Source organism: Octopus sinensis, linkage group LG25, assembly GCF_006345805.1.
Source record: "Octopus sinensis linkage group LG25, ASM634580v1, whole genome shotgun sequence".
Classification (NCBI taxonomy): Eukaryota; Metazoa; Mollusca; class Cephalopoda; order Octopoda; family Octopodidae; genus Octopus; species Octopus sinensis.
In genome coordinates, this window is record NC_043021.1 from 26,379,163 (window position 1) to 26,402,142 (window position 22,980).

The 22,980-nt window shown below is 40.0% G+C and overlaps 1 protein-coding gene across 3 annotated transcripts in view; it reads right to left on the reverse strand.

The window, feature by feature from the left end:
• Positions 1-22,980, reverse strand: part of LOC115224349 (solute carrier family 45 member 3) — a 110,872-nt gene that overhangs the window by 40,275 nt on the left and 47,617 nt on the right. Inside the window, exon 2 of one of the 3 annotated variants that reach the window (XM_036513472.1) lies at positions 12,330-12,400. The exons of the other annotated variants lie outside the window; for them this stretch is intronic. The gene's annotated coding sequence lies outside the window, so the exon portion shown is untranslated. The remainder of the gene's footprint in view (positions 1-12,329; positions 12,401-22,980) is intronic. 3 annotated transcript variants of the gene reach the window in all.

A 22,980-nucleotide genomic window follows, 5' to 3' on the forward strand; every position in this document is an offset into this window, starting at 1 on the left:
AATTCCATCTTGTTTCAAATGTCAGCTGAAGAAGGACAAAGTTATTTTAGTGAATTCTTCACTATTTACAAAATCAGTCGAAGAAAGGCAGAGCATTTCAAGAGAGAAATGGTAAAAAAAAAAGAGGGGGGGTTAAACAAGACCAGCTGGTGAGGGTGAATCGAAGGTATGTGACAGAGCAGAATTTTAGAGTGGTCATGGTAGGCTTGTCTGTGATGATCAGGTTGATAGATTTACATGAATAAACAGGCTGACATTCATGATTGATGACTTGCAAATAAAAGGTTGTGTGTGTGTGCATGTAAGTATATAGTGTGCATGCACGTGTGCGTGTGTGTGTGTGTAAGTGTGTGTGAGAGTGTGTAAACTACAGTGCATAGTTGTGCATATAATGAAAAAGCAGAGAGAGAGAGAGAAAGAGGAATTAATTTTAATCCATTGTTTGTGAAGCTGAAAAATGTATTTGTTCAGCTTAAAACCGTGCATCATTTGTATTGACTAGATTATAGGTAAATAGTAACATTGTAGAGTGTGTGTGTGTTGGAAGGGTTGGGGGCTGAATATGAAAAAGCTTAAAAAAAAAAACATGTACAGTAATTGAAGAAGATCATGAGCAGAAATATATAATTCCTACCAACATGGAATTATGATGGGTTACAGGGCTTCAAGTTAGAATCAAACCTGATTAAATTCATCTACAATCTTCTACTCTCAATGTTAATACAAGGCGGGGAGGGGGGGGGCTGAAAAGTTCCTGGATGTAAGGGGGCCACGAAAGGGCTGGTTGGAGGCCCAACCTTCCGAGTTCTTTTACAGGGCTTAGAAAAACTGAAGGACCCCTGCAAGAGGAATATGTTGAAGGAAATCATAATTAACTGATCCTCCTGCATTTACTTTTATCGAAAGCCAGGAACTTTTCAGCACCCCCTCATATATATAACCATCATCATCATCATCATCATTTTAACGTCCACTTTTCAGTGTTCACATCAGTCAGATGGAATTCTTTGAGACAGATTTTCTACAGCCAGATGCCCTTCCTGAGGCCAACCCTCACCTTTCCCTAAGCAAGAGATTATTTTCAGCATGACCCAAACAAATTTTCTCGAAAAAGTGGAAACAAATGATTGCCTGTATCACCACGGCAACACTCGTTACAACAATCGGACAATGTCACAGCAAGGTGACACTCAAACACATACACACAGTCCATCTGTCCATTCATCCATACATACTCTTATATAATGAGCTTCTTTCAGTTTCCATATGCCAGGGGCCAGGAATCCCTCACCATATCACGGTTCACTATTTAAGCTTACACCGATTCCTCTCTGGTGTTGCTTTGCATTTAGAATAAAATAGATACAAATTATAAAAATAATTTTTAAAAACATACACTACAGTATTGTTTCTACTTCATGGATTTTCACCTATTCCGGTGGGGTTTTGGAACGTAACACCCACGATAGTCGAGGGATTACTGTATACAGCAGAAGACATTTGCCCAAGGTGCCATACAGGAGGATTGACCCCAAGGTCGCATGACCAGAAAGTGAGCCGCCTAACCACACAGCCACACTTGCACCTATCTCATTATTAATAGAAACATTCATTAACTTTTGATACCAATCCACATGAGACCAACCACCCTGGTTGTTTAGTAAAGACTTTCTATTTTAAAAGTAATCTAAATTAAAACTTTCCATCAAAATTTTATGTTTAATATTTGTTCCAAAAGCATCACCTTAATAATCCTTTCTATTATAGGCACAAGGCTTGAAATTGGGGGGGGGGGGGACATGATAGTGTGTGACCCCAGTACTCCACTGGTACTTAATTTATTGATCCCAAAAGTATGAAAGGTAAAGTCCACCTCAGCGGAATTTGAACTCAGAACGTAGCTAAGCAGTTCGTCCAGCATGCCACCGATTCCGCCAGCTCCCCCACCCCGCCTTGCATCACTTTAATAATGACAAAGTTATTTCACCAAATTCTTCACTGTTTCCAAAATTGTTTGAAACAAAAATATTTCAATGGAAAAATGATAACAAAAAGATTGAAACAATGGTTTAATGATAGCAACGCCTAACGACAATGGAGAAGACGACAATGCAAGCAAATCATCATCACCACCATCATCATCATCACCACCACCACCACCACCACCACCACCACCACCATCACCATCACCATCACCATCTCCATCATCATCACCATCACCATCATCATCACCACCTCCATCATCATCATCATCATCACCACCACCACCACCACCATCATCACCACAATCACCATCACCATCATCTTTTAATGTTCATTCTCCATGGCATGGGTTGGATGGTCTGATGAGCTCCACTTGTCTGCTTTGACATAGTTTCTGCGGCTGAATGCTTTTCCTCACATCAACTGCCTTCATAGAGGGAGCCGGGTGCTTTTTACCCGCCACTGGCATCCTCTTGCACTCATGTAACACTGGCACGAGTGTTACATGCACCAGCAGGAGTGCATCTTACATGGCACTGGCTGGAGCAGCATTTTATGTCTGCAAGACAAAGACCTCTCACCTGGGAGAGGGAGTGGGGGAATGGCCATAAAGAATATGTCTGCATGGATGGATGGCCACAAATTTTTTTTAAGAAATGTAATGCTGAAAATTGCTGCCACCACCTCCATCATTACCATTGTTTTAATGCCTACTCGTCCATGCTCCAATGGGTCAGGGGAGAGTTTGTTGGGGGGGGGGGCTGATGTCTCTCACGTCACCAACCGTTCATTTGCTTCCCAGTAAGCAAATAGTCTTTAGACTCTTGAACAACAAAGAACCCGAACATGTTTATGGAGAACTGGAAACAATACGACTCTACATGAAGAGACGTTTTGTTTGCGAACATCAAGAACGGTATCAAGGAATCTGAAGAAGCTCACAGACAACACTTTGGACAAGACATTGTTTAGAAGCAAAGGAAATACAAATTCACATGCACACAGACACATAAACATACATATATATATACACACACACACACATATAGATGTATAAATATATATATACAAAGCTGAGGTAGATGATGTCTACATCTGTACTATGAAAAGTTAAAACAGAATGGGGAAAATGAGTGAGGGACATAACCAAACCTGCAGACACTCTGTACTTGACAGAAAGTAGAGTAGGGAGTGAGAGAAAAAAAGAGAACGAGTTACATCAGTGTTCTTCGACCATTTTTTCCCTATGAACCCATTATACTCTCGGAGTGGTTGGCATTAGGAAGGGCATCCAGCCATAGGACACCTTGCCAAGTTAGAATGGAGTCTGGTGCTGCCTTCCAACTTGCCAGCCCAGTCAAACCGTCCAACCCATGCCAGCATAGACAACAGATGATAAATGATGATGATGATGATGAACCTCCCGCCATTCCTATTTCACTCTACAAGACTATCATAACCATTCTGTGTTTAAAAAAAAAATTGTATTTTTATAATTAAATATTAATTAAGAATTAAATATTAGGTGCAGGAGTGGCTGTGTGGTAAGTAGCTTGCTTACCAACCACATGGTTCCGGGTTCTGTCCCACTGCATGGCACCTTGGGCAAGTGTTTTCTACTATAGCCTTGGGCTGACCAAAGCCTTGTGAGTGGATTTGGTAGACGGAAACTGAAAGAAGCCCATCGTATATATGCATATATATATATATATATATATATGTATGTTTGTGTGTCTGTTTTTGTCCCACCAACATTGCTTGACAACCGATGCTGGTGTGTTTACATCCCCATAACTTAGCGGTTTGGCAAAAGAGTAAGTCGTGGAGGCGATTTGCTCGACTGAAGGCAGTACTCCAGCATGGCCATAGTCAAATGAATGAAACAAGTAAAAGAGTAAAGAGTAAATATTAATTAAATATTAATTAGGAATTAGAAATATTGAATTTCTAAATGTCTCAGAGAGATTGAGCGGTGGTGGAGCGATAGAGTGGTTGTATACTGTCAACATAACGTGCCAGTGGCGTAAAGGGAATCACTCCACCGCTATTTAGCCTCAACGCTTCCTGTCGGCTTTGACACATTTCCTGTGTCCTTATATTTGCAAAGGGGAGGCAAGCACCCCCACCCAGCCAGGGCCTGCCCCTAGAGACATGCATGTTTGTGAGTCTTGCTCGTCATCAGTCCAGGGTAGCAAGTCCTGCTAGTTGAGATGTTTGCCGAGACTTCGCAAATCTATATATTTTCAGTGAAATCTATTCACTGATTACCAATTAGGAATTGTATAAAAAGAAATTGTTGAAACATTTTGGGTATTGTGGAAGTAAAAAGAATTTATTGCTTGTAAACTTTAACAACAAGATCTCATACAGACCCCGAAGGATCATATGGATCCCTAAGGGTCGTATGAACCCTTATTGAGAACCACAGTGTTAGACCGTTGTCATGGACCCTCCTCTGTTGTTGTCCTGAACAGACGAGGGTCCCACAGTTTCTTGCTGATTTGTCCCCAGTGATCAAATAAATGAACTCCCTCTCTGCACCCAAACTGGCATGACATGCAGAGGTTCCCCAATGTGCCATACGTCACATGTCAAAATGATCATAGAGTGACATGAGATGAAATGCTTTGTTCAAGAACACAATGCACTGCCTGGTCCAGGAATTGAAACCATGATATCTTGATTGTGACTGTAGCACCCTAACCACTGGACCATGCATTAGATCATAATAACGTTATAAACCAGAGCGTGCCACACTATTACCCCTGCCCCTTTCCGTTTACTGACATTTTCTTTTTTCAGTGCTTCCCCCCACTCCCCACAACCACTTGTTGTGACTCAACAATATTAGAGACACAACCAAAAATTTGCTGCCAACAGGTTGATTCTCCTTAAAGGACTTGGCATCAGAGTTATTTCATCAATATACAATGATACGGATTGTCAGAACAACATTTTGACTCCTGATGTTAGCAGACAATTCACAAACAGAATAAGAAATTGAAAATGATCTATGGCATCCCCCACCCCCACCCCCTTTGTCCCCAGTAACCATATAAAAATTTTCTGCTGCAGTCAATGAGTGGTACCAGCCATTTTGAGTAGCATCGTTACAGAATAATCTGACAAGAAATTGCCAATTCAAGAGATGAGAGCCAAATGGAGACCAAAGACAGGCAACTCGGTCAAAGGTTTTGGTGAGAGGTCAAAGGTGGCAATATTGCTTTTACCAAAATCCTCGAGAGTAAAACACCACTTGTGTGTGTGTGTGTGTGTGTGTGTGCGTGTGTGAATGTGATGAAAGTAACCAGAGCTTAATACTGTTGATAGTTGGAAGTCTTGCACCACCAGACAGCAGGTTGGCTCTGGCCGCAGGAGCTGAAACTAACACGACTGTTAGAAGGTAGGTCTAGAGAGGGTGCAGGCCACAACTACGTGCCCTTCCCCTCCATTGGTCAATTGAAGCTTAGACAGTGTCACGTGACAGTTAGCTGGTGCTGGCTGCTGGAGGCTAGCGGTCAGTATTTAAAGAGATTTGGCAGGATGGTCAGTCGCCCGCTGACACTGCATCGAAGAAACCAAAAAACAAAAGGCCAAAGGAAAAAGAGGAAAGAAAAAACACACTCAACCACAGAGGTAGGGGTGGTGCCACATCAAAAATGGTAGAAGAGTAGGGCCCAAACCTGGACATGGTTCCTCCTGGTGATGTCCTTAGCCACTGGAGCCTATAAAAGAGCTGTTGAGGTAGCGAACCACAAAAACGTGGTTGGAATTCCATCTATTGTTGCATGGAAAAAGTATCAGGTGGTTATTGAGAAGGAAATAAGAAAAAAAGTAGTTGTTCATAACAATGTCTGTCACTGATGAGATGTTGGAGAGAGAGAAATACTTGGCAGACTTAGAAACCTCATGAGTAAGGGCAGTGGTCCACAAATGATTTGAACCTGCACTCTACTCCCCACCATCATTAACATCACTTAATGTCCACCTTTCCATACTTGCATTGGTCAGATGGAACGAAATGAGATGAATTTTCTGTTGTGATGCCCTTCCTGTCACTGACCCTCACTTGTTTCCAACCAAGGTACTGTATATGCCAAGGTACTGTATATGCCAAGGTACTGTATATGCCAAGGTACTGTATATGCCAAGGTACTGCATATGACACATTTCTTTTATTCTTGAATTGCCATGTGTTTAACGTGATCGCATTACAAACGGGATACTGAGTGTGTGAATGTATGATTAGACATATTCAATTTGGGGTTTGTCCCAACTTGTAGGTGTCTCTCTTCTGTGGGTGCATCTTATACACCAGTGAACATGATTCTACTTCTGTATGGCCAGGCATGTTTCACAGATTAGAAAGAAATGACATTGTGTCCTGTCCCAGTTTCACATCATAAAACACTAAAAGCATAGTTTTAGATAAAATGGTTTCTTGAGCAGTCGTAACCTATTTTACTATTAAATTAAACTTACATTTCTGCAGGCTTTGGAATCAATGCTTCATAACTCTACTTTTTTTTTTATACCTCTGCCCCCCACCCCCACCCTCACCCCCACCCCACCCCCCACACACAACTGCCTGCAAACAAAATATATAAAACTGGTCAGAAAAGCAAACAAACACACAAGAAGAAAAGATGATCAATGAATATTTTTCAATATTTGAAGTAATTTTTTGTTTAAATATATGAATCTGAAAATGCATCATTGTTCAGCTGTGTTCATTCTTCTAACAACAGTCAAGCAAATGGACTTGACACAGGAGAAGCAGTGAAGACATAAAGGAATTATATATTACAACAAGTATATAAGATCTTTAATGCTGAATGCTCAAGTAATCAGTTTATCAAGAACTGTAAAGTTACTGTCAACAATGTAAAACTGGAATGATGTGATGAGTGTTACTGTCAAATGAGCAGCGTTGGATGTGGAGAAATAATGCCTTGTTTGGAAACTGGTCACAGAAAATCTACCTCAATGAAATAAAGAAGCAATCTACCTCAATGAAATAAAGAAGCAGTCAAGTACTGGAGATAGGGGTCACTCTAATCAACTCGTCCCTTTGCCACAAATTCGAAATACTTGTTACCATGACAAACAGCTGCACATAGTCTTGGAGGTTGTTCGAGTTGCATTTCTGGCAATGATCCTTTCTAAAATATGCACAAGGCCTGGAATTTTAAGAGAGAGGCCTAGTTGACTTGATCAACCTCATTATTTGATTGGTACTTATTTCATTGATGCTGAAAGGATGAAAGGTAAAGTTGACCTTGATGGAATTTGAACTCAGAACATGATCACAGACGTAAGGCCACTTTTGCCAGCTTGCCACTTTTATTCCTGGTTATTTCCTTTTCAGCATTCCTTTAACTGTGTCAAGCCCTGACACTTTTACTTGTTTCAGCCAGTAGACTGAGGCCATGCTGGATCACTGCCTTAGAGGGTTTTAGCAAAACAAATCAACCAGAGGACTTACTTTAAGTTAGGTACTTATTCTGTCAGTCTCTTTTGCTGAACCACAAAGTTAAGTGAAGCAGCGGAGGGAGCAAATACAAACAAAACATGCCCACCCCAACACACATATATCTGATAGGCTTCTACACAGTTTCCACCTAACAAATTACATAGAAGGCATTGGTTGGCCAGGAGCCAAAGCAGAAGGCACTTGTCCAAAGTGTTATGAAGTGGGATTGAACCCCAAACCAAAACCATGTCATTGTGAAGTAAACTTCTGGATCACACAGCCATGCAAAAGAAAATCCTCATCATCATCATTGTTTAACATCTGCTTTCCATGCTGGCATGGGTTGGACAGTTTGACTGAGGACTGGTGAGCCAGATGGCTGCACCAGGCTCCAGTCTGATCTGGCAGAGTTAGGGTTAGAGTTATATATATATATATTATATATATATATATATATATATTATATATATATATATAAAGTTAATCCAAACATGGAAACACAACAACGTGAGGACGTGGAACAAGTATAGTGTTATTGGATGCTCAGGAAAGAAGGAGGATTTAACATTTTGAGTGGAGCTCTTCGTCAGAAACATAGGAAAAGGAAAGATCCAAGGAAGGGAAGACGGAGGGAAAAAAATCGCTAATGATACACATGTGGTCACATATTGAATGACCGGAAGGGTCATTAGATATGTATATATATATATATATATATATATATACACACTGGATTACTTAATGGTCAGAAGATTTTGCTTGCTGTTTTATTTTTTTGAACTGTTGACTGTTTTCTTCCCTTTTATCTTTTATTTGTGACTTTCTTTTTATTGAACAGTTTTCCTTTTTTTCTTCCTTTTGTTGAGATTTTCTTTTGATTTCTTTACTTTTCTTTTTTTTTTCTTTTTGAATTTTATCCTGAACTGTGTTTGAACTTTGTGTTAAAAAAAAAACATGGCAAAGAACAAGAACAATGTTTTAGAGTGGGAAATTGTTCCACCCAAACAGTGGTTGAAAGACCGTGAAGAGGACGGTGGTGTTGAGGACTTACTCCAAGTCGCTCGACACCATTGCCCTATTTCAAATTAATGTTATCGAAAGGGAGTTGGCAGAGTATCTGCCAACTATTAAATTCATATCCAAGGGAGTCAAATATGCAATGGTCTGGTTGCTATTTGACACCCCTGAGGAGGCGTGCAAATTTGCAAGCCACCACTTGGAGGGCTAAGAGATTTTGTTCCTTCCCACGTATTGTGGGAGGAAGTTGACGAGGGCTTGGGTCTGTGGTTTGCCACCCAGAATAGAACCTGAGTGGATAGAGGACACTATCCGCCGGGGTCTGGGAGGCAGCAGAGCCAAGCTCTTCAATGTAAAAATGTGGCTGATTGGGTGGGGATAAAAGTGGTTTTGACCCTGTGGACCCAATCAGCCAAAAATCTGGTATTTCCCAATTTTTTGAAAATGGCCAGGTGAAAATGGCCCGGTAATTCTTGAGGGTGGCCCCCCCCCCCTTGTGTCATCAGTGCCTGGAGCCTGGCCATATAAAGAAAAACAGGAACAAAGTAAGGTCCTGCAGCAGTTGGTTGAGATTTCTGTAAAAGAGGGAATGAAGGTGGCCAAGGATTCCTCAAAGAAGGGTCGCAAGAGGAAGAAGGTGAGCAACAATAGGTGCTCACTGAAGGATCCTAGGAATGAGGGAGGGGAGGCAAATCTACCAGTCCCGGAGGAGACACACCCTCCCTCAGATGAGAATAAAAAAAGAAGAAGAGAAGCGGGACATTGCCAGCAGTCGGTAACATAGTACCGGAATGTCCTAGAACCTCATGAGTGGGGGTTGTGCCACCGGCGGGGGAAGAGACACTGTCGGTGGGAATTGTGCTGCCAATGGTAGAAGCGACTGCCTCATCCCCAGAGGAAGACAAATTATTGGTCTTCGACAGAGGCGGAGAAGTGGAGAAGATGTTGGAAAAGCACCATAAGGGAGTACCTTTAGCCTGCACACAGGATCCCGAATGGCATCCGCAGATAGCTGTGGAGGTCATAATGTTGCCCGTGTTGCGTAGGCTGGAGGGACTCAACGAGGAATATTGCTTGTGGCTGGGGAATGCTGAAACGGCACCCACTTTGTGCTTGAATGAGGCATGGGTGATGGCAGAGGACGGGGTCACAAGTGATGTTGGGGAGGAATATGGAAAAGAGGTTGAAAAGCCTCAGTGTTATTGAAAATTCCTAGTTTGGGAAAAAAAAGATAAGAAGCTTAGTGCCTCATTTTGTTATTGAATATTGTGAACAGTGTAAGAGGTTTGTTGCCTCATGAAGAATATAAAAGATCAATATTCTCGGGAAACAACGATCGGCGGGCGTCGCTTACCCCCCCCCCATTAATCATCATTTTCATTTTTTCATTTCACATAACATTATGTCAGTGTCCAGCCCACAGCTTCCTATCTCTATGTAAAGCCTTTTATGGCCAATGTAATGAAATAAAGAAGCTTGCTTCCCAACCACATGGTTCTGGGTTCAGTCGCACAGCATGGCACCTTGGGCAAATGTCTTCTACTATAACCTTGTGAGTGTATTTGGTAGATGGAAACTGGAAGAAGCCTGTTGTATACACACATACACATATATATATCATCATCATCATTGTTCGACCGTGGTCGAGACAATGGAATTTACCATGCTACGCCAGACTTCACGGTCCATCATGGCATTATGGAGGTCCTGTTGCTGGATACCTGTATCCCTGGAGATTACATCAGGGTAGGAGAGTGTGCGCCCTCTGGTATTGCGAGTAGATACATATATCTGTGTCTATGTGTCTGTGTGTCTGTGTTTGTCTCTCCACCACCACTACTACTTGACAGCCGTGCTGGTGTGTTTACACCCCCATAACTTAGCAGTTTGGCAAAAGAGACTGATAGAATAAGTACCAGGCTTTTAAAAAATAAGTACTGGGGTGATATATTCAATTAAAAATTCTTCAGATCGGTGTTGCAGGATGGCTGCAGTCCAATGACTGAAACAAGTAAAAGATACAAGATTAAAGGCAGGTGTGTGTGTGTGTGTATGTTTGTCACCTGCAGCACCACTTGATAACTGGTGTCAGTGTGTTTACAAACCTGTAACTTAGCGGTTTGGCTAAAGAGAATAACAGAGCAAGTACCAGGCTTGAAATAAAAAAATTCAAAACTCACGTACCTCGGTCAGTTCATTTGACTAAAATTCTTGAAAAGCAGTGCCCCAGCATGGCCATAGCCTAATGACTGCAACAAGTAAGAAATAAAAACTTTTTTTTAAATCTCCCCTTTGTTTTGTTTTTTGTTGTTTTGACATTTGATGACATCACTCAGTCATTGGCAACAACTGTTTAACTCCCTTCAATGACAGACTTTGGATCAATAACATAACGAGTTAGATTAAATCAAAGTGTAAACGACAATGAGAAGACTGTCACAGCAACACATGGAAGCACACATCTGGCAAAAGTCAAAAGAAACTTTGATTCAATCACAACACATTCTCCAATAAGTGAGAGGAAATTAGCTGAAAACAGGTTTCTTCTTGTAGTAAAGATTGTTTGCCAACATAACATGGCAGTCCTGGTTTAGGACGAATGTTGCTATAATTTAGCCCCAGGAGACAGCTGGCTATACGACACGATCTGTGTCCTTATATTTTCAAACAAGGGAATCTAGCACCCCTACTCAGCCCAAAACAATATCTGTGTATCGTAATTTCCAGGTTATTTCCTTTCATCAGCACAGAATAATTCCCGTGTTCGAAAATATAAGGACACATCGTATTGTATACCCAGCTGGAGATGATGTCTCCAATATATATATATATATATATATATATATATATATAACTTTGATAGATTTCGGCCATTATAGGCCCAGGTAATGTATAGCTCAATAGCACCTTCTGGTGAAGTCTTTTAGTCACATATGAGGGCACCATGGCCCACTCTAGCAAAGAGGTATTATTTATGGAGACATATCCGGGTGTAGGAGGTTGGTCCAGCATATTTTGAAGAAATTTCTCAGGTGAACATTTGAATTTTATGGAATCAGTTTCCGTTTTGACGTATTTTGGTATTAAAGAGAGCTGGACTAGTTGAGGTAAAGTAATTGTGATGTAATGTTGCTATGTGTACAGAGTTCGATTTTTGAAGTGGACGGATAGCACGAGGGTCAAGTCTTGGATGGATTTTATGCCAACATCATTTGTGCAATATTGATGGAATATTTTCCACATCATACAAATGATGTAACGCTCCTGGCGGCATTGGAGAGAGTAGAGATTGAGTTTTTTTAGTCGACCCAAATAAGCAATGCAATAATCATGCAGTCTGTCTTTCTTGTTATTGACCTCTGGAATGCTTCTACTTTTACAATGAGTTGCTTCGCATGAGCGGACCACAGTGGGCAACAGTACTCAAGGTGGAGTCAGGCAAAAGTAGAGTAGAGAAGGATGATGGTGTAGGCATCTCTAGACCATAAAGTTCTCAGAATCCAAGAGCACATCTTGCTATTTACATGGGAACTCCAGCTTAGATAGTTATCAACAATTACTCCAAGATCTCTGGTGTTGTTGGACGACACTAGGGAGTTGCCTGAGGGAAGTGTATATGGTAATATCAGAGTTTCCTCTTTCCTGAAGTGGATCAAATCAAACTTATTTTTGTTTAAAAGCATGTTGTTTTTTTTTCCTCGTACTGGACAATAGCAAATGGATCTGACTGGAGGCATGTTTGGTCTCCCATGCCATTTATGGCTTTCGGGAGTTTGAAATCATCTGCAAAGATTTTCAATGTAGAATGTTTGATGGCATCTACTATGTCGTTGATGTAAATAATGAATACACCCACCTACACATATACAGTAACCCCTTCACTATCGCAGGTATTACGTTCCAAAACACCCCACAACAGATGAAAATCTGCAAAGTAGAAACAGTACTGCACTGTATATTCTTTTAAAATTATTTTTATGATTTGTATATATTTATTTTATTATAAATGCAAAACAACACCCCATGGAGGAATCAACATAAGCTTAAATAATAAACTGTGAAATGGTGAGGGATTACTGTGTATATATATATATATATATATATATATATATATAAATTGATCAAAATAAAATAAAAACATGATGCGAAGGATTCAGCGGTAAATATGTTTCGGGCCTTTATTAGACAGATTTATAACAATGCATAATGTATGTCTGTGGCCTTCTTCAGCCGCGCACAACAGCTTCCACAATGACATGTGTTACATCAAAAATTCTTGGTTGGGGATGCAAATCCTCTCATTCACGTACGACATAATGCGGCAGCAGCATAGAGTTGAAGCGTCCATCTCTTTATAATATATATATATTATATATATATATATATATATAATCATCATCATCATCATCGTCGTTTAACGTCCGTTCTCCATGCTAGCATGGTTGGACGGTTCGACCGGGGTTCTGGGAAGCCAGAAGGCTGCACCAGGCTCCAGTCTAATTTGCAATGTTTCTACAGCTGGATGCCCTTCCTAACGCCAACCACTCCGTGAGTGTAGTGGGTGCTTTTTACGTGCCACCTGCACAGGTGCCAGGCGGGGCTGGCAACGGCCACGGTCAGATTGGTGTATTTTATGTGCCACCGGCACGGAAGCCAGTCGAGGCGGTGCTGGCATCGGCCACGAGTCGGATAGTGCTTTTTACGTACCACCAGACCAGGGATCCGGCTGGTTCAATTCGATTTCGATTTCGCTTGCCCCAACATGTCTTCACAAGCAAAGGGGGTTGGCAGGGTGCCTGTCGTACGGTCGCATTGGAGTATTTACGTGCCACGGCCACGAGTCGGATAGTGCTTTACGTACCACCAGACCAGGGATACTGGCTCGTTCAATTCGATTTCGCTTGCCCCAACATGTCTTCACAAGCAAAGGGGGTTGGCAAGGGTGCCTGTCGTACGGTCGCATTGGAGTATTTTACGTGCCACGGCCACGAGTCGGATAGTGCTTTACGTACCACCAGACCAGGGATCTGGCTGGTTCAATTCGATTTCGATTTCGCTTGCCCCAACATGTCTTCACAAGCAAAGGGGGTTGGCATGGGTGCCTGTCGTACGGTCGCATTGGAGTATTTTACGTGCCACGGCCCCGAGTCGGATAGTGCTTTTTACGTACCACCAGGCCAGGGATCCTGGCTGGTTTCAATTGGTTTCGATTTCGATTTCGATTTCGCTTGCCCCAACATGTCTTCGCAAGCATGGGGGGTTGGATGGGGGGGTGTCTGTCGTCGGATGAGGTTCTATATCGACTTCGCTTGCCTCAACCGGTCTTGTGTCCAAGGGAGGAAAGGCATTCATAAGTGGGCTGGGCTCACTTGTCCTGCCTGGTCTTCTCACGTACAGAATATTTCCAAAGGTCTCGGTCTCTGGTCATTTCCTCAGTGAGGCCTAAAGTTCGAAGGTCGTGCTTCACCACCTCGTCCCAGGTTTCCTGGGTCTACCTCTTCCACGGGTTCCCTCAACTGCTAGGATTGGCACTTTCTCACACACCTATCTTCATCCTTCTGCCACATGACATAATACCAGCGCAATCGTCTCTCTTGCACACCACAACTGATGCTTCTTAGGTTAAACATTTCTATCAAGGTGCTAACGCTCTGTCGAGTATGTACACTGACATTACACATCCATCGGAGCATACTGGCTTCATTCCTCACGAGCTTACGCATGTCTCAGCAAGTCACAGCCCATGTTTCGCTGCCATGTAGCATGGCTGTTCGTACACACGCATCATACAGTCTGCCTTTTACTCTGAGCGAGAGGCCTTTAGTCACCAGCAGAGGTAAGAGCTCCCTAAAACTTTGCCCAGGCTATTTATATAAATATATATATATATACACACACACATATACAGATATATCTATATATATATATATATATATACACACACACACATATACAGATATATATATATATATAATATATATATATATATATATTATATAATCTATATAATGTTTTCATACATTATATACGTACACATACATACGTATACATACATAAACATATATATACATTACATATATACATACATATACATATACACATACATATACATATATACATACATACATACATATATACATACATACATACATATACATACATATATATATATGTATACATATATGTATACATACATATATATGTGTATACTTACATACATTTATATATGTATACATACATATACATATATATATATATATGTATACATATATATATATGTATATGTGTGTGTGTGTGGTATATATGAATATACATCTGCGTATATAATATCCGCCATGTTAGACCACTGAACTCAACCCGTCTCTTTCCTTCTCTCTCTGTTTATTTCCTCTTATTCCTTTCTGCAGAAGAGCATACGCTCAAAACATAAAATACTTCTCCATTTTTCAAACCAATACAATTGTTTTCGTCTTAGTTTTATATATATATGATGATATACACACACACACACACCAGTGTCACAGCTGGATACACCAATAGAGTAGTAGTAGTAGTGTGTGGGCTGAAGCAATAGATTAACCAGCTGTGCCCTTCAAGACCCACTAAGGTGGTTCAGTCTGTCAATATTCAGCTGTAAATTGATCCGGCAGAAGAGGCACACAGAGCTCAGTGCTGTGGCCAGAGGAACACTTGAGGAATGAATAGCATTTGCTTTATTCAACTTTCTTCAAGGCCTTGATACATGACACTGTGAACCAGTACACAACACTGACTACAATAAGTGTGTGTGTATATATATATACACATTCATTTATATTATGTGTGTACGTGTGTGTATACATATATACACACACATATATATAATACATATTTATATTGTTTATATATATATAATATATATATATATATACATACACTTATATACTACATATATATATATATACTTACATACATACATTTATATACCACACACACACATATATATACATACACATACATTTATATACTACACACACAAATATATATATATATATACATACACATACATTTATATACTACACATATATATACATATATGTATATATACATATATGTATATATACATACATTTATATTGTTTATATATCATCATTGTTTAACGTCCGTTTTCCATGCTAGCATGGGTTAGACAGTTCAACAGGAGTCTGGGAATCCAGAAGGCTGCACCAGGCTCAGTCTGATCTGGCAGTGTTTCTACAGAAAACCAAATCAGATCTTCTACTGGATTTTTCAGTTTGAGTAAGGGCCTTTTAGATCTGACGTAGTGATTTTCTTTTGCTTTTTCTAACAAATTGACCTTCCCTCATCCTATAAGACTTATATCTGATGCCTTCGTGGACAACATTTCTAACTGTTCCTTCTGACATATGGAGATCATTTGCAATTGACCTCACAGACTTTCTGGGCTTGTAATCAATTGTCTATTGAACTTGCTGGATAAATTCAAGGGTTCTGATGATTTCAGAGCATTTAGAATACTTTTCATACGCTAATACTGGGGACACGTTCCCATTTTCAGTCTCTAACTCCTTACAAACTTTGCAGACGAAAATCTAGCAACTTTTAAAAATCGAGATATTTCTAAATCGCTATGCTTAGCCTTTATAACCACAATAACAGTATTTCTTGAGTAAGCTGAGGTTCTACCATTATTATTTTGTGAAACAAAGATTATAAAGAGTTAGCAAAAAAAATGCAGCAACGACCCAAAAAAGGTGTTCTCAAATACCTTACACACCGTGTGTGTGTATATATATATATATATATGTATGTATGTATGTATGTATGTATATATATATATACACACACACACACACACACACACACACACATATACATACACACACACACATTTATATTATATATTTTTTCTTTTTATGGAAGTTAAAAGTGATGGCCAGTCATAGAGTGACCACTGCTTTCGCACTTATAAAGCACTCAACAGTATATGTGACTTGCACTTCATATTCAAAGCTCTGATGAAGCCATAAGGTGTTACTATGAGTCCACCACATCTTATAGCAAAAACAGCTGTAAGCTACTGAAGTTCTTAAGACAATTGTTTCTTGCTTTGTCATCTTATTTTCTTAAATATACAAACATAGACATATATGCACATTATGATGAACAGCCATATAGCGCTTCTGGGCATCGTACAGTGACTGAAAAGCATAGGAAAGGTAATCTCTAAGTTCATAGTGTCGTCTGCCAAGTGTTTGTGACCAATGAGGAGATAATTCCTCTGAAATGCTAGCATCTCAGTCTAGGTAGATGGCGCTGCAAGCTGATCTAGGTGTATACACAACATTTGTCAAAATGCAGTCAGTGGCTTGTTCCCCAGTTCAAATGTGCATCAAGCATATCGAGACATTGCTCCATATATGTACATACATATATGCAAGTATATATATGTGCGGCTATACACACACAAGCATATATCAATGTGTTATAAGCTACACAATGGTGCCCGTTGGCCACAGAATTTCTATCTCTGTATCACAAAGAGGTTATTTACACAAGTTGTCGATGCAAAAGAATGACATTGGATCACTGAGTGATAATGCAGTTGTGTAAGGCAGCCTGTTGTCGTAACACTGTTATATACCATTACATTGTTATACAACATCAGCTTTAACAATAGCTACAAGCATTAGGGAAAAAATTGCTATTGTAATGTGAGAAACACAAGATCTACACTGACCTCAAAACAATCTTGCTTGACCTTTGAATTGTTGGGCAAATTTAGCTAAAAATCATTTGGGATATCTTTCTTTTACCTTCACCTTAGCAAAGGAGAAGGTGTTGTTTTCTGTCATGTTTGTTTGTTTGTCTGTGGACAAGATATCTCAAGAACTACTGGATGGGTTCGGACAAAACTTCCAAGGATGTTTGGCCTCGTGACTGGCATGAACTGATTAGATTTTGAGATCCATCCAGTACCGGACACAGATTCTGGATTATTTTTCCTGTTTTTTTAGTTAATTTTCGAGAGCGGTCGGGTTCATTTTTAGTATTCTCGTTTGTGAGAGCAGTCGAGTTTATTTCAGATATTCTCATTTTAAAAATCATCTCTGGCTAATTGTTGAGAGGACATTGGTGTTACCTTAGCTCTCTGAGTGCTCTTGTTTGTTTTTTGTTTTTTTTGTGTGCCTAACCCCTATTCCCAGTAAATTTGAGGAGGTGAAGGAGTCATTTTTCAATATTATTGGGTGATCCGTACTGGAATCAACCAGGTGTAAAATTTAAAAAGTGGGAAGCAGAAAAAGGTTGATCATGGTAGAGACTTGACAAGCAGAGAGACAGAGTGATGCGAACCTTACACTTAGGGGGCTGGGCACAATGACGCTAATTAATTGAGGGAAGAAGTAGACACTTTTAGCTTTTGTTCGTTTCAGACTTTGGATTGTGGCTATGCTGGAGCACTGCCAAATCGATCCCAGAACTTATTTTAAAGCCTGATACTTATTCTATTAGTATTTTTTTGTCTAGCTTCAAAGTAACAGGGATGTAAATAAACCAGCACCAGTTGTCAAGAGGTGATGGGGACAAATACAACACAAACAGATACACACACACACACACACACACACACACAGAGGCACATACAGACAGACAGACAGATAGAAAGCCATAGAAAGATAGACATAGATAGATAGACAGACAGATAGATAGATAGACAGATAGATAAACATAGATAGATAGATAGATAGATAGATAGATAGATAGATAGATAGACAGACAGACAGGCAGATAGATAGACAGACAGATAGATAGATAGATAGATAGACAGACAGATAGATAGATAGATAGATAGACAAACATAGATAGATAGATAGATAGATAGATAGATAAATAGATAGACAAATATAGATAGATAGATAGATAGATAGATAGATAGATAGATAGATAGATAGATAGATAGATAGATAGATAGATAGATAGATAGATAGATAGGGAGATAGAGAGATAGACAGACATTGATATATATATAATTATATATTACAGACATCTTTCAGTTCCCGTCTACCAATTCCATTCGTAAGGTTTTGATCAGCCTGAGGCTGTAATAGAAGACACTTGTCCGAGGCACCATGCAGTGAGACTGAACCCAGAACCATGTAGTTGGAAAGCAAACTTCTTACTGCAGAGCGAGAACTGGAAATAGTATTCTGATAAGAAAGGTGTGGGGAGGGGGGAGTAGTCAGGTGATATGGTGGTAAGGCGGGGAAGTAGTGTTGTAATGTTGTGGTGGTGGTGGTGGTGGTGTGTCAATGTGTTAATACACAAGAGATAGTAAGTGAGGTTTAGCCTTTCGTTTGATCGGAAGGTGAGGAAATGAAGTAAGAATGTTTGTTGATATGGTTGAAGAGGGAAAAGTAAAAACATGCCCATGAATTCAGCACTGCCTAATTATTTCACACAATCCAGTGAAAGAAAGGTGACTATTTTAAATTTTACAAATGGCCACCACAATTACACAGGCAAAAATAAAAACACAAAAAACAAAAATATTTTATTAGTTTACAGTTTCTTTCCACATCTTGTGTTACATAACAAACCCAGAGAGCTTTTGTGATTCAGTTTAAACTCTTGTTTAGTTTAGGTTTTTTTGTGTGTGTGTGGTGTTTGTCAACACAGATAACATATTATTTAATTCTCAACCGCAAATAAATATAAATCTACTACTTTATAATTATAATAAAAGGCTCTGCTAATATTTCACTCTATAACATTCATTGTTTTTGCTGTGGCCTACATTTGCTTTTTTATCTTCAATAGTCTGCAAGGAAAACTAGTTTTTCCGGCTATCCACTCCTTCAACCTTTCTTCACCTTGTTCACAAGATATTATTCAGGGAATTGTTTAAATTTTACATTCCTATTTTTTATTATTGTATCACTGCATGGGAAGAGTTAAATGGTGGTAAAAAAAATTGGAAACTTGTGCACATTGTTCAGTTTTGCCTTTGGCCACTGACAACTGTCCCACGCTTGAACGGGTCAAATGGTATTTATTGAGGCAGTTTTTTTTTTCTTTTTTATAGCTGGATATTCTTCCTGTTGCCAAGCCTCACCTGTTGCCACGCCTCACCTGTTGCCAAGCCTCACCTGTTGCCACGCAAGGACATACTTCACCATGGCCAGACATGTTTTTTTTCAAGAGAAGATTAGGAAAATGAAGGACACTGGTTGTAAGAAGGTCACTCACATTTACAATCACCAAGGACACACACACACACCTCACACATACATACACACATAACTACACCTCACACACAAATACATACACACGCACCTTACATAAACACACACTCACACACATATATATATATACACACATAAACACACCTCACACACATACATAAACACACACATATGCACACACACACACTTCACACTCACATAGATACACACACAACCACACCTCACACACAGACACGTCGCACTCACATACACATATAAACACACCTCACACACACGCCTCACATAAACACACACAAACACCTCACACACATATATACACACATATACACATGCAAACACACACACACTTCACATGCACAACACACACACACCTCACACGCACATATACACACACCAACACCTCACACACACACACACAGTAAGCTTCTTTCAGTTTCTGTCCACCAAACCCACTCACAAGACCATGGCCAGCTCAAGACCATGGTCAGCTCAAGACCATGGTCAGCTCAAGACCATGGTCAGCTCAAGACCATGGTCAGCTCAAGACCATGGTCAGCTCAAGACCATGGTCAGCTCAAGACCATGTGATTAGCAAGTCAACCTCTTAAAAAACACCACTTCCATGCTATATCGTGCGTGTGTGTGCATGTGTGTATACTCAGATCATCATCATCATCATCATTTAACACCCGTTGTCCGTGCTGGCAGCATGGTTTGGATGGTTTGACCAGAGCTGGCAAGATTGGGGAGCCGCACCAGACTCCACTCTCATTTGACCTGGTTTCTATGGCTGGATGCCCTTCCTAACATGCCAACCACTTCACAGAGTGTACCTGGGTACTTTAACATGGCACTGCCACGAGTGCTTTTTATGTGGCACCGGCAGACGACTCTTGCAGGTCAATCTGCCGGTCACTACAATGTGTGGTGGCTAGCGACCTCTCATGGCGGCCAAAGGTCAGCTGTCAGTAAATCAAACCCATTTAATTCCAAGATTTATTTATGTTTAACAACTGAAAGAAATTAATAAAAGCATCTAAATATGAAACATCATGGAAATTCTTCAAACTGAAGTCCTTCTTCAGCGACACATTTTTCCATTTGAGTCAATACAGAATTACAGAGAGTATTTATGGAAATTTGACTTACTGTCGGGTGGCTCTTGGCCAACCCTGTATACGCACACACACACACATACAGAAAGATATATACACACACACACACACACACACTTACTCTTTTACTTGTTTCAGTCATTTGACTGCGGCCATGCTGGAGCACCACCTTTAGTCGAGCAAATCGACCCCGGGACTTATTCTTTTGTAAGCCCAGTACTTATTCTATCGGTCTCTTTTGCCGAACCGCTAAGTTATGGGGATGTAAACACACCAGCATCGGCTGTCAAGCAATGCTAGGGGGACAAACACAGACACACAAACACATACACATATATACGACAGGCTTCTTTCAGTTTCCATCTACCAAATCCACTCACAAGGCATTGGTCGGCCCGAGGCTATAGCAGAAGACACTTGCCCAATATGCCACGCAGTGGGACTGAACCCGGAACCATGTGGTTGGTGAGCAAGCTACTTACCACACAGCCACTCCTATAGGCACACATGCATAAAAGTCTCCTGTACTGCTTATCTTTTCCATGAGGTTCACACAACTGATGTGGCTTGTATGTTGTATGAAATGTCTTTGGGCAGGAAGTGAATAGTATATTTTGGGGTCCATTTTCCATAAGCTAAATGATTCTGGCAATGGAAAACCTTACACACTCAACACAAGCTCAAAAGAATCCCCTGACATCTCGAAACAAGCTTTGCACATATTCTGTAAGAAATTGAAGATCTTTCTTTTTCCGGGTAATTCATCATCATTTATGATTTTCCATGTTGCCTTGGGTTGGATGGTTTGACAGAATTGGATGAACCAAAGTGCAGATGTCAGATTCCAGTGTTAGCTTTGACATTATCTTTTTTATATTGGGAGGGTCATTATATCAATAAAACACACACACACACACACACTTGTTTTATTTTACTTCTTTTTCATTATTATTAGTCAATTAGTTAACCAATAAACTAATTAACTAATCAATTGTTTGATTAACCATCCAGTCAAACAATCAATCATTGGCAACTTCAAAATGACATGCTCTTACTACTTCAGGTCTGCGCCAGATGTGCCCATCCCTTGCTAACCAAATACAAAAATGAAATAACTTACGACAAATGGACAAGCTGGATGTTCAGCTTGTGTCACAGAATAATTAATCTAATGACGTTGCTAATTAATTTAATGAGCAATACTCAATTAGCAACTCTTCTGTGCATATTACTAATTATAATTATAATTTTCCTTTCTTTTCACCCCCCCCCACCCAATTGCAACTCCTTGAATATAAATGCTGTTTTAATTAGATTGGATGTACCTACCTGTCTATAAGTAATATATTACAGCAGGTGAATGCCATATTTTGCCAAACCAATGGATCAATAGAAAATAATGGTTTCGAATTTTGGCACAAGACCAATAATTCTGGCAGAGTGGGGGTACATTGAGCCTAAAAGGCTGAGAGGTGAAGTCAACCTCAGTGGAATTTGATCTCAGAATGTCAAGACATGAAATGCCACTAAGCATTTTGTCTGGTGTGCTAATGGTTCTGCCAGCAGCTCACCACCTTAATCAGATGTTAATCATAACATTATTGGTAATGTAATTATTATTGATTGAACAAGTAATTACTGAATATAATTACTGACTAAAGCTTATAATTCTACAACAGAATGTTCGTTACGACCCTCCACAGATGTAATACAAATATACCATTTTGGTAAAACTTTATATATTATGATCTTTTATCTTTAACTTGTTTCAGTCATTAGACTGTGGCCATGCTGGGGCACTGCCTTCATTCTCGTTTTTAATCCTTACATCAGCAATCCTTAGTTTTTTTCTCTTTTTTTCAGCACCACTGACTGGTTTCATGCAAGACAATTCTCCCCTGTGCCAGAGGAAGCACACATACAACAAAACACAATAAACTCCATGGTACATGATGATTACCGCATCATCACAGATGGTTGCAGTTTGCTTGTGCTTCCTCATCAATAGCATTTTTGACTTTCCGTCCATGACCTTCCAGATGACTTCTTCTTCAATCCTGTTGCAGATCTGCATGGTTTGGCTCAGAGGTGACAGACGGAAGTTGTAACTTACTGTGTGCTTCTCAACTTGCTTGGTACACACATGTTG